At 43.3% G+C, this 10850-nt stretch overlaps 1 protein-coding gene across 2 annotated transcripts in view; it reads right to left on the reverse strand.

Annotated features, from left to right (window-relative positions):
* tmco3 (transmembrane and coiled-coil domains 3) overlaps window positions 1–8385 on the reverse strand; it is a 47157-nt gene extending 38772 nt beyond the window's left edge. Inside the window, exon 1 of one of the 2 annotated variants that reach the window (XM_060898666.1) lies at window positions 8249–8385. The gene's annotated coding sequence lies outside the window, so the exon portion shown is untranslated. Of the gene's footprint in view, window positions 1–8081; window positions 8213–8248 lie in introns of those variants that run through there. The other variant, XM_060898667.1, reaches the window with a different exon arrangement.
* Between the last annotated feature and the right edge of the window lie 2465 nt (window positions 8386–10850).

A 10850-nucleotide genomic window follows, 5' to 3' on the forward strand; every position in this document is an offset into this window, starting at 1 on the left:
GCTAACTATCGCAGAAAAAGTTAAACTTTTGGACATGCTGAAGGAAGGTAGAAGCTATGCTGCTGTGGGGCGCCATTACGGAATAAATGAATCTTCGGTTCGTTCCATAAAGAAGGAGGAAAATAAAATAAGGACGACAGCAGCAATAAGTTTTAACAAGGATGCAAAAAGGGTTGTGACTGTCCGCAACAAGACCAACAACTACCCATAACTATGTTCTTCTCTCGGAAAAAGACACCTGCACCACAGCCTTCAGCAGAAAATGACGCTACAGCGGAGCGGAGTCAGGACGAAGAGGCACAGTCAGAGGGACTGTGAAATACGCGTGAGTCGCAATGTGTCTAACCTCGTATTCATTATTAAAAATATTATTTTACAGTATTATTACAGTATTATTATTTTAAAAGTATTAAAAACTGTCATAGTTATTTGCAAGAACTTTTTTTTTTTAATTTCTTAAACAAATGCTTTACATTTGTATTGTATAATAGTTGTAAAAAAATAAAGTTGACTATTTCACGGATTTCGCCTATCGCGGGTCCTTTTTGGAACGTAACCCCCGCGATAAACGAGGGTTCACTGTAACTGTAATTTTGAAGTAGATGATGTATAGGGCATGTGTCGCTTGTGTCTTGTGACTTATTGTAAAAATGATAAAGGGTTCAAAATTGCATAGTTACAAATATAATAGTAACTTCATATGATAATATTAACCACTGGTTATTTCAGAGAGGAAAAAAATGGGGACACTATTGCTTCCATTCGGGACAATACAACACAGAATTCGGGACCACTGGGGGACACAAAGAAAAAAAGTTAATTTCGAGCCCTGAGGGCTGAAGCAAGCCAAACCGAGCTGAGTGAGGCTGGGGGCGTGAGCAGACACTCCCCTGTGCAGTGATTGGTGAGGAGGAGTGTCCTCACATGCCCACACACGCCCCGCGAGCACGCTGGGATCTGTAAACACCGCAAACCCGGAAGAAGAAGAATTACGAATTACGAGAATTTCTGAAGCCTTATGCGCCTCGCCTCATCTATACGCTCTTGCCAGTATCTGTTGGCGTTGTCGGTGACAACAAGCCACAGCACCAAGACCAGCAACACTAACGACTCCGTGTCCTGCATGTTTATTGTTTACTATCCGGGTCGTGAGACTACCGCTTAAAAGCTCACTGATGTCACTGTTTGCGACGCTTAACGACATCACGTGATGTCCACCCACTTTCGCTAACTCCACCCAATGTGTCCACCCACTTCCAGCCAGCACGGTTCAGCGCGGTTGTAGTCAAAATGCAACTTCAATAGCCCCGCTCAGCCCGACTCAGCCCAACTCAGCACGGCACGGCTCAGCCGCGTTTGTAGTGGAAAAGCGGCATTACATGCCTTACTCTTGGAGTGATCTTTGTTGATCGACCACTCCTGGGGAGGGTAACAATGGTCTTGAATTTCCTCCATTTGTACACAATCTGTCTGACTGTGGATTGGTGGAGTCCAAACTCTTTAGAGATGCTTTTGTAACCTTTTCCAGCCTGATGAGCATCAACAACGCTTTTTCTGAGGTCCTCAGGAATCTCCTTTGTTCGTGCCATGATACACTTCCACAAACATGTGTTGTGAAGATCAGACTCTGATAGATCCCTGTTCTTTAAATAAAACAGGGTGCCCACTCACACCTGATTGTCATCCCATTGACTGAAAACACCTGACTCTAATTTCACCTTCAAATTAACTGCTAATCTTAGGCTATGTTTACATTACGTCGAATCAGCGGATCATCAGATTAACGTTCTTAAAACGATTCGCGTTTACACTAAAACCGTTAGCCGTGCACACAGCAACACCAATACACGGATACGCTCGGCTCCGCAGGCATCCTGCGCTCCAAATCACTCCGCCCTGAACAGCGAGTGCCCTCTGGAGGGTGCGCACTCCGGCCCTGCGCAGCTCACAGAGCGCGCGAGTGAAGTGCACAAGCCACGATTCGGGACTGAGCTGCTGTGTGTGAGATCCCAGCGCAGATCACTTATTACTTGCAAGTGGAAGGATGGCAAGCCTAAAGACAATCATAACTACACAATGGGCAGTATTTGCATCAGTATTTGCAGTATTTTCATACTTTTATACTCTTTAATGAAAGGTGATACAAGGCGGAAGTCCGCGCCGTTTTTCAGCAGTCGCGTCACATGACCAACGCCAGCGAATCAGGAAGGTGGATGTCAGTGACGTTGTCCAATGAGGATGCTAGCTAGAGCTCAGCACAGCGTATTTGCGTATCTCAATGTTTACACAGCACCGGACCAGATACGATCTAGATTGAATACGTGGACGCTGGCGGATTCCCGTTTCCCGGCTTTTCCAGGTGGTTTAATGTAAACGGACAGTGCATCCGTGAAGAAAACGAGACAGATACGGTCTAATGTAAACGTAGCCTTAGAGGTTCACATACTTTTGCCACTCACAGATATGTAATATTGGATCATTTTCCTCAATAAATAAATGACCAAGTATAATATTTTTGTCTCATTTGTTTAATTGGGTTCTCTTCATCTACTTTTAGGACTTGTGTGAAAATCTGATGATGTTTTAGGTCATATTTTTGCAGAAATCTAGAAAATTCTAAAGCGTTCACAAACTTTCAAGCACCACTGTATAGACACGTTCACAATCAAAAAGTACCCAAATTCATCAATTTCTTCACAAGTGACATATAGAGAAATATGCCATGGTTTTGGTTCTTCATGTCCCAGATGTAGTTCGCATGAAAAAATACGAGTGGTTTATTTCCCAGTAAAACACTTGTGTCTATATAATATTTGTTGCTACGCACAATTTGTTGTCCACTCTCAGTCACATCCTTCAATGGAAAGGGACAACCACAGGATACAGTCAGTAATTTGATCGAAAAAGAGTTTCACTTCCGTCTCACCTTTTCTTTTGGAAATAATGTCACCTGGATACCGTAGACTTGGACACAAGACCTGCTGCTGCAATCAAAAAACTATTACGCTTGGTCTGAACGCCTCTTCAATACACACAGTACTGTTTGAGCACACGGCTGTACAAGCGTAATGACTTCTAATCCCGCTATCCAGAGTCATCCAGAAGAGAGACAGCTTTCTCTTTGTGTTTGCTTATGTTGCTCATTAGAGCTCAACGTCTACAGGCTGGACCACAAGTTTACATCCATAGGGCGAATTAGCGTGTGACAATTTTTCATTTTTCAGAGAACATTGAAGGATCCATTTGTCAAGAGAAGAACGAACTGGAATCATACTGATGGTGTAGTCTCGTATTGGCAATAATGGCAACCATATGGAACATATTTCATCTCTCATCTCATTATCTGTAGCCGCTTTATCCTTCTACAGGGTCGCAGGCAAGCTGGAGCCCATCCCAGCTGACTACGGGCGAAAGGCGGGGTACACCCTGGACAAGTCGCCAGGTCATCACAGGGCTGACACATAGACACAGACAACCATTCACACTCACATTCACACCTACGGTCAATTTAGAGTCACCAGTTAACCTAACCTGCATGTCTTTGGACTGTGGGGGAAACCGGAGCACCCGGAGGAAACCCACGCGGACACGGGGAGAACATGCAAACTCCACACAGAAAGGCCCTCGCCGGCCCCGGGGCTCGAACCCAGGACCTTCTTGCTGTGAGGCGACAGCGCTAACCACTACACCACCGTGCCGCCTGGAACATATTTTATTCATAAAATCAGTTGGGGTTTTTTTTTGGAAAAAAGTGTTCATTTCACCTCCAAACTTACAGCTGTTTTGTAATCACTTTGATTGTTAACAGGCTACAACTGACTCAAATTCAAGTGAGGCTGAAGTGAGCCTATATGGGAGGTGTAGTGTAGCTTTACTAGGTTATAAAATGAGATATACAGAGATATGAGGTAAATAGTGATGCTCAGTTATGGGGAAGGGGGACTGATCGCAACCAAAATGCAAATCCTGTACTGTACAGCACAGCACAGCACAGCACCAGACACTCCTCACAATCATGACTACTGTCCAGATCACTTCTACATCCATAGAAATCCCTCTGAACATATACTGTGTGCACTGACTATCAGCATCAGTACTTTATAGCAAACTGCTAGCTACACACGGTTAAAATGTCTCTTGTGCAATACTACCTGGGTAATACTGGTAATAATACTTGTGCAGGAGTTTGCATGTTCTCCCCGTGTCCGCGTGGGTTTCCTCCGGGTGCTCCGGTTTCCCCCACAGTCCAAAGACATGCAGGTTAGGTTAACTGGTGACTCTAAATTGAGCGTAGGTGTGAATGTGAGTGTGAATGGTTGTCTGTGTCTATGTGTCAGCCCTGTGATGACCTGGCGACTTGTCCAGGGTGTACCCCGCCTTTCACCCGTAGTCAGCTGGGATAGGCTCCAGCTTGCCTGCGACCCTGTAGAACAGGATAAAGCGGCTAGAGATAATGAGATGAGATGAGAATGCTTGTGCAATACTTACACGTGCAGCACGGTGGTGTAAGTCACCTGGATACTGCACGGTCACCTCACAGCAACAAGGTTCTGGGTTTGAGCCCAGCGGCCAGCGGGGGCCTTTCTATGAGGAGTTTGCATGTTTCCCCCCATGTCTGCGTGGGTTTCCTCCACAGTCCAAAGGCATGCGGTTAGGTTAATATGGGACGGCCTTAGGCTGAGGTGCCCTTAAGCGAGGCACCTAACTCCCACCTGCTCCCCGGGTGCTGTTAGCATGGCTGCCCACTGCTCTGGGTATGTGTGTGTATGCTCATTGCTCACATGTGTGTGTTCACTGCTTCAGATGGGTTAAATGCAGAGAGGAATTTCACAAGTGTGTGATGAATAAAGTTGTTCTTTCTTTCTTTCAATACCACCTTTGTAATACACTTACAGTGGCATGCAAAAGTTTGCTGAAAATGTCTGTTACTGTGAATAGTTAAGTGAGCAGAAGATGAACTGATCACCAAAAGGCATAAAGGTAAAGATGACATTTCTTTAATATTTTCCGCAAGATTACATTTTTATTTCCATCATTTGCAGGCATAAAATACCAAAAAATGAAAAGGACCTGAAGCAAAAGTTTGGGCACCCTGCATGGTTAGTACCTAGTAACACCCCCTTTGGCAAGTATCATAGCTTGTAAATGCTTTTTGTAGCCAGCTAATAATCTTTCAGTTCTTACCTGGGGGATTTTCACACATTCGTCCTTGCAAAAGGCTTCCAGTTCTACAAGTTTCCTGGGCTGTCTTGCATGCACTGCTCTTTTGAGAGCTATCCACACATTTTCAATGATGTTTAGGTCAGGGGACTGTGAGGGCCAGGGCAAAACCTTCAGCTTGGGCCTCTTGAGGTATTCCATTGTAGAGTTTGAGGTGTGTGTTGGATCATCGTCTTATTGTAGGACCCATCCTCTTTTTAACTTCAACTTTTTTACAGATGGTGTGATGTTTGCTTCCAGAATTTTCTGGTATTTATTCGAATCCATGCTTCCCTCCACCAATGAAATGTGCCCTGTGCCACTGGCTGCAACACAACCCCAAAGCATGATCGATCCACACCCATGCTTCAGAGTTGGAGAGGTGTTCTTTTCCTGGAATTTGGCACCCTTTTTTCTCCAAGCATACCTTTGCACATTGTGGCCAAAAAGTTCTATTTTGATTTCATCAGTCCACAGGACTTGTTTCCAAAATGCATCAGGCTTGCTTAGATGCTCATTTGCAAACTTCAGACACTGAATTTTGTGGCTAGGATGCAGGAACGGTTTTCTTCTGATGACTCTTCCATGAAGGTCATATTTGTTCAGGTGTCGCTGCATAGTAGAACAGTGCACCACCACTCCAGGGTCTGCTAAATCTTTCTGAAGGTCTTTTGCAGTCAAACAGGGGTTTTATTTGCCTTTCTAGCAATCCAACAAGTAGTTCTTTCAGAAAGTTTTCTTCATCTTCCAGACCTCACCTTGATCTCCACTGTTTCTGTTAACTGCCATTTCTTAATAACATTACAATCTGAGGAAACAGCTACCTGAAAACACTTTGCTACGTTCTTGTAGCCTTCTCCTGCTTTGTGAGCATCAATTATTTTATTATTCAGAATGCGAGGGAGTTGCTTAGAGGAGCTCGTGGCTGTTGATTTTAGGGACAAGTTTGAGGCGTCAGAGAATTTATACAGCTTTGAAATCTGCATCATCTGACCTTTCCCAATGAAGAATTGAACAAGCCACAGCTCAATAAGCTAATTAAGGTCTGGAACCTTGGTAAGAGTTACCTGAAAACTCAAATGTATTAGGGTGCCCAAACTTTCGTATGGTGTTCCTTTCCTTTTTTCACTCTCCAATTGTACAAAACAGACATTTTCAGCAAGGGTGCCCAAATTTTTGCATGCCACTGTATGCTAAGTGTGTATCTGCAAACCTGTTAATTTATGCAAATTTGTGAACTTTTTTTTAATCTCTAAATTTGTAGTTTTAGTTTATTTCTTATATAAGAATATATATGTAAGATAGATAGATAGATAGATAGATAGATAGATAGATAGATAGATAGATAGATAGATAGCCGAGAGATGAGTTATGGTATTGAATGTGAATGAGAAGTATATTAGAGTGGTGAAAGACATGTATGAGAACAGTGAAACAGCAGTGAGGTGTGCAGTTGGAACGACTGAATGGTTCAAGGTGAAGGTGGGACTCCATCAAGGATCTGCTTTGACTCCTTTCTTGTTTGCCATAGTGATGGATAGCTTGACGGATGAAGTGAGGCAAGAGTCACCATGGATCATGATGTTTGGGGATGATATTGTGATATGTGGTGAGAGTAGAAAGGAGGTTGAGCTGGGTTTGGAGAGATGGAGGGATGCGTTGGAATGAAGGTGAGCAGGAGCAAAACAGAATACATGTGCATCAATGAGAATGGGGATGAGAGTGTAGTGAAGATGCAGGGAGTAGACGGAAAGAAAGTTGGTGAATTCAAGTACCTGGGGTCAACTGTGCAGGAAAATAGGGGCTGCGATAGTGAGGTGAGAAAGAGAGTGCAGGCAGGGTGGAGCAATTGGAGAAGGATTTCGGGAGTCATTTGTGATCGGAAAGTCCCAGCAAAAGTGAAAGTTAAGATCTATAAGACAGTAGTGAGACCGGCTGTGATGTCTGGATTGGAGACCATACCCTTAACGAAGAGACAGGAGACAAAGTTGGAGGTGGCGGAGTTGAGGATGTTAAGGTTTGTGATGGGAGGTTGGACAGGATAAGGAACGAGCACATCAGAGGGACAGTACATGTGGAGAGTTTGGGAATCAAGTTAAGAGAGATGAGACTGAGATGGTACGGGCACATGCTGAGAAGAGATGCAGAGCATGTGGGAAGGAGAATGTTGAGGATGGAGCTGCCAGGCACATGAAAACGAAGAAGGCCAAAGAGGAGATACATGGATGTGGTGAGAGAGGACATGAAAGTGGCAGGGGTGATAAAGAAGGATGCGGAAGACGAGGAGCAATGGAGATGAAAGAGCCGCTGTGGCGACCCCTAATCAGGAGCAGCCAAAAGAAGATGATGATGATCTCATTATCTCTAGCCGCTTTATCCTGTTCTACAGGGTCGCAGGCAAGCTGGAGCCTATCCCAGCTGACTACGGGCGAAAGGCGGGGTACACCCTGGACAAGTCGCCAGGTCATCACAGGGCTGACACATAGACACAGACAACCATTCACACTCCCATTCACACCTACGCTCAATTTAGAGTCACCAGTTAACCTAACCTGCATGTCTTTGGGCTGTGGAGGAAACCGGAGCACCCGGAGGAAACCCGCGCGGACACGGGGAGAACATGCAAACTCCACACAGAAAGGCCCTCGCCGGCCACAGGGCTCGAACCCAGGACCTTCTTGCTGTGAGGCGACAGTGCTAACCACACTTTTTTGTATACGTAGTACTTTTGCACTACTCCTTCACTGCCTTATCTTTTTCCTCTTTATATATTTTGCTGCTGTAACAATCTTATTGATATTATGTAGGATTCAGAAATGGACTATTGATCTGAGTTGATATACTTTAGTATATTGATAGGAGACAAACACACACCTACCTACCTACATGTCTTAATCATCTAAACTGTCCATTTCCAACATCCGGTCTCCTGATCAGGTATCCAGATGAAAACAGCATCAGCTGCCATATGACTGACACTGACGTCATCACCTCAAACCCGAGATCACAACCCAGTAAAGGAAACCAGTAAAATCAGGAACATGCCTACCTCGCAGAAGGTTCAGCTCGACCCTGCAGCCCTGTGCTGCTCAGTAAATGAAGGAAACAACCGGGCTGCTGTGGCCCCGCCCCTCTCCAGCCGCCACATCGCCTCCTGAGCCAAACTCCCAGAGCCTGATCGCGAGCGCCGTGTCCACTTCCGCCTCAGACTGGTTTACGGCAGTCGTGATACCTTCACAAGCTCCTTCGATTCTAATGTTTCCGAGTCGACAAGTCCTATCCTTCCATGGCAAAGGTTTTTTTTTGGTCTGGGTTGTTTTACAATCAGGGTACAAAGTTTGTGTCACAGGGGTCCAAAATTCAAATTGATTCAAACTGGTTCTTGTACCAGTTTATAAGTGAAGGACAAGTTAAAGAACAGATTTCAGGTCATTTTTTCTGACGTGTGTATTAGGGTGCATCTATGGAAGCCTATTTCCGCCAGGAATATTTTTAAAAATGGTTCCATCAAGTCAAAATTATGAGATAAGAAAGTCATAACACTGAGATAAAAAGTCGAAATTTTGAGATAAGTCAAAATTATGAGATAGGAAGTCATAATTATGAGATAAAAAGTCAAAATTATGAGATAAAGTCATAATTATGAGATAAAAAGTCAAAATTATGAGACAAAAAGTCAAAATTATGCCTCATAATTTAGACTTTCTCATCTCATAATTTAGACTTTTTATCTCATAATTATGACTTAATTCTCATAATTTTGACTTACTTATCTCATAATTATGACTTCCTATCTCATAATTTTGACTTATCTCAAAATTTAGACTTTTTATCTCATAATTTTGACTTAATTCTCATAATTTTGACTTACTTATCTCATAATTATGACTTTTTATCTCATAATTATGACTTTCTTATCTCATAATTTTGACTTAATGGAAACATTTTATTTTTTTTTTTGCTGGCGGGAACAGGCTTCCATATGCATCAGTTGCCCCCTAAGAATGAAAAGTTCCTCCGATCATGATGCATTTTTGTTTTTATGTTCCTTTTGGTAAGAAAACACACTGGGTGAAATATTTTGACAAAATTCAAAAGTTTAATGGTGGCACCAGGAGCTCAAAGTTATGGAAAAAGCTGCTATTTTATGACTTTTATGACAAAATTTCGATCACTTTTCATGAAACATTATGGCACCTTATACAGAGTATACCAAATATCTTAGATCCACATTTTTAGTACATATTCTAAATATATTATCAAGCACGGTCTAAGTTTTAGGCCCTGTCCACACGGCAACGGATTCAAGTGAATCTGATAAAATTGTTTATCGTTTTGGCCTGGCGTCCACACGGCACCGGCGTTTTGGGTGCCCCACAACGATATTTTTTGAGAACGGGTTCCAGAGTGGAAAAATCTGGCAACGGCACCGTTGCGAAGTCGTCTGGATGAGTAGAATGGATTTGTTTACGATGACGTCACAACCACATGACTAGAACAAGCAGCACTCTCGCTGTTTTGTATGAACCACTGCATTGCATTCACTTTTGTATACAGCTTTTCTTTTAAATAAACAAGTAACTGAACCATTTCTTGAATTTCTTTTTTTATTGGATAAGACTGCTTTTCAAAATGTTCGCACACAATATAAAAAGTTATATAAATTATATAAAAATGCGGGTGGCACGGTGGTGTAGTGGTTAGCGCTGTCGCCTCACAGCAAGAAGGTCCTGGGTTCGAGCCCCGTGGCCGGTGAGGGCCTTTCTGTGTGGAGTTTGCATGTTCTCCCCGTGTCCGCGTGGGTTTCCTCCGGGTGCTCCGGTTTCCCCCACAGTCCAAAGACATGCAGGTTAGGTTAACTGGTGACTCTAAATTGAGCGTAGGTGTGAATGTGAGTGTGAATGGTTGTCTGTGTCTATGTGTCAGCCCTGTGATGACCTGGCGACTTGTCCAGGGTGTACCCCGCCTTTCGCCCGTAGTCAGCTGGGATAGGCTCCAGCTTGCCTGTGACCCTGTAGAAGGATAAAGCGGCTAGAGATAATGAGATGAGATGAGATATAAAAATGCTTTTCAAAATGTTCACACACAATAAGAAAATTAAGTTATATAAAACTATGCACACTAATAAAACTAATTTGTGCACACAGAAGGCACGATTTCCTCGCGTAGTCACAGCCATCTTCTTGTTGTTGTGTGCTTGTTCCTGTGAGTGCTTCACGCCGGGTAGAAGAAGGGGTTTATGCGCATGCGTCCTACTTCTTCTATTGTTCTGGTGTCTCCGATGGGACCGTCTTACAGCGCACGTAGAGGTGTGGCATGTGTATTGCATCGTTTTCAGAAAGCGTTGCATTGCCATATGTACCTGATATTTTACTGATCCGTTGCCCATGTGGACGCGATATTTTTTTAAATAAAATCTCGTTGCCATTGTCGTGTGGATGTAGCCTTAGCTGTTCATTGAATCATTGTTCAACTACTTTTAAACAATACAAATGTATTATGAATCACATTAATGCTTCTCAATCCCTTGCAAAGGTTCTTAACATGATCTCTGGCTCACAAGAAATTAATAAATGGAGTCCAACATTGTGATTCAAACCTTACGCGAAAACATAAAATAAGCGTTTTCTGGCAAAAAAAAAAAATGAACC

Source organism: Neoarius graeffei, chromosome 18 (genome assembly GCF_027579695.1).
Source record: "Neoarius graeffei isolate fNeoGra1 chromosome 18, fNeoGra1.pri, whole genome shotgun sequence".
Taxonomy (NCBI): Eukaryota; Metazoa; Chordata; class Actinopteri; order Siluriformes; family Ariidae; genus Neoarius; species Neoarius graeffei.